The following is a 3075-nucleotide window of genomic DNA, read 5'->3' on the forward strand; positions in this document are numbered from 1 at the left end:
ACATACTCAGGGAGCCAATGCAGAGGTTAAAGATCTGAATTGCACTGAGATCCATTTTCTTTCTCCCTCTCCCTCCCTATCTCTCTATCTCTCCTTCTAATGACCTGCTGCACTGACAGGAGCCAAGGACCTCTTCCTATTTCAATGGAGGTGGATTCTGTCACATCTACTCATTTCAACATGAAATGACATACAAGATCTAGAATAAAAGAGGCCACATAAACAGACCAGACCAGAGAGTTTTTTCTCTTGAGACACTGATATGAACATGAAACCTGTTATTGGTGTCTCCCCGCCAAAATATGTTGGAATCCTAACCCCCAGTACCTTAGAATATGACCTTATTTAGAGAAAGGCACTATACAGAGGCAATCAAGTTAAATAAGGTCTTTAGGGTGGGCTTTAATCCAGTATGACTGGCAGCTTTATAAAAATGGGAAATTTGGACACGGAGACAGACACACAAAGAAGAAAGTGTAGAGACTCAGGGAGAAGAGAGCTATCCACAATCCAAGGAGAGGGGCCTAGAACAGACAGCCTTCCCTCACAGGCCTCAGCAGGAACTAACTTTGTCAACTTCTTGATTTTCAAATTCCAGCCTCCAGAACTGTGAGACAATTACTGGTCGTTTAAGCTACCTAGTTTTAGGTACTTTGTTATGGCAGCCCAGGCAAACTAATACAGGACCATAGTTGTAGTATTCCCTTATGGAAGAAGGAAATATTTTTGGATTGCAAATCTACCTGAATTTTGAAGATGCCTAAATAAAATACATTTTTAACTTACAGTCAAAGGTCTATCGGTAGCCTCCCACGTTGTGAGGTGAATTTTCTTCCATATAACAAAGAAATTATACTATTCCACAATGTAATCCCTGCCTCCCTACAGTGTTGCCCCCTCCAAGAACATGAATGATTTGGGCTCACAAAAACCTTTACGACACAAGTGGTTGACTAGTGAGTGCACTTCTCTCACAGCACACGGTTTCTGTAGGACGTGGTGGTCTTCTCTACTTTCTTTACACTGAGCAATTCATTGGGAATCATCTCTCCTTAATTTCTTAAAGTTAATTTTTCTGCCCGGAAGTTCCTGTATTCCTCTTCCTTTTCTCAATTAGTATCGTCTACTTTTCACTGTAGGTTCTTGTTTAGAGCGGGCAATGGAGGGAAAACAAAATGACAATTGCAAGGGGCAATAACACAAAGCAATGAAAATTAACATCCCTCCTATTACAAATGCAATTGCTTCTGTCCCTATAAAGAATCTTGCAAAGAAGTTCATGATTAATTCTTGCGAAGTAATACCCTCTCCAAGACACTTTTAGCATGAAAAAGGACTGGGGGTGATACAACTAGTGTAGTCCAAGGGACAATCCTGAACAGAGCCATTCTGGCAGGAGGAACGCTACAGGGACACTTTCGCTGAGGGCAGTAGGGGGTTACCTACCGACATTGTTCAAAGGATACCCAGTAGGTCCCTGCCCATTCCACCTACCTCTAGCTCCAGGTGGATACAGATGGTAGGGGATAAGCTGGACTTTCTGCATTAAGTAAACTCCTTCTAAACACTTCTAAAACCACGTTGGCAGAATCTATGTTTAAAACCAAATGGTGACTATGCTTAACGCAATCATCCTTCCTACCCATCCAGGGAGGCAGACTGCCAGCACTTTCAAATGGAACCTCATAATTAGCTGCTTTCAATTATTTTAGAATCCTGTGAACCATAAAACTCGATATTATTAACTCAAGTGTTCTGTCTGATTTCAAAGACTTTGACCAATTACATGCCAAACTGCAAATTAATGAGGTTTGCCCTATTCAAAGTCCATTTTGTTTACTACCACACAACAAGCCAACCCACGCATGAACTAAGCTCAGCATTTTCCCACCTCTTACAGAACTTCTGGAGAAATAACCATAATTACAATAACGCAGAGCTGCTTCAAAGACTTAACATCACGCCAGAGTGCTACCCTGTAAGCCCATCTGAGGGCCATCTGAATATCAATATATTTCCATTACTTTGGGGAATAAAAACATTATCAGATACATAATGCAGATAATGGACCTCTAGGTCCACGTACAGCCTTACGGACGACTAGACATGAAGGACAAAGCCTTACCTGTTCAAATGGAGAGAGACGAAATACAATCAACATCGCTGTTGAGATTGATTCCTCTTTCGTATGTTCTGGAAAAGTCACCTAAACTAGAAATGACACAGAGTTGCTTGAGTGCTGTCCCATTAGCCCACTTTTTTTCTGACTGTTGGGATATTTAACTATTCCCAGCCATACGTGAGATAGCAGAGGATTTGCCAGCACTGCAGATTTAAGAGGTTAGCATGCAGAGAAACAGAAGTGAGTAACGTTTGTTTTCCTTTTCTGCCTGTTAGAGAGTTATAATTTTACGGTCCCGCAGGTCATCAACGGGGTTTGTACCCAAACTAACGGCAATTCGGCATTCCTTTCCCCACTACTTATATGGTCCAAGGCTCTATAAATGTAAGCACCTCTGTCATTCTGCTGGTCCCCAGGATAATGGGTTAAATAAAACCTTCATAGGTGTCGACCAACAAATGTGTGGAATTCATGGTCTGTAACAATTCGGTGTTGTGCTTTCCAGCAGCTTTTTGGAAATGAGGAAACCGCCTCTAAGAAGCCTCCTAGCTAACTTCTCCTTACATTGCCTTGGCCAAAATCAGATCAAGGTCCATTTCCCAAGGGGCATGGAACTGACTGGTTTGGAAGTCAGTGCCGGGGACTGAATGATCACCAGCGGAGTCTCCATCCCCAGGACCACCACAGGACGACCTTGGCTGTTGTATAACGCAAGACTCAACATCAGCCACAGAATGGCAGGGGACATACCTGCTGAATAAGACAACGACCCCACTACTGGACCAGGGAGGGAGAGGCGCCATATTCATTGAGACTCACTTCTTTTTTAACAGCATCTGACATTTATTGAAAAGAAGAGAAAGACTTTTGTCCAGGTAGTGTAGAAGAGCTGGGCAGAGTGCAGGGGTCACGGTGTTGGACAAAAGGCACACATCAGAGAGACGGCGGCAAAT

Source organism: Pteropus vampyrus, unplaced genomic scaffold (assembly GCF_000151845.1).
Source record: "Pteropus vampyrus isolate Shadow unplaced genomic scaffold, Pvam_2.0 Scaffold929, whole genome shotgun sequence".
Lineage (NCBI taxonomy): Eukaryota > Metazoa > Chordata > Mammalia > Chiroptera > Pteropodidae > Pteropus > Pteropus vampyrus.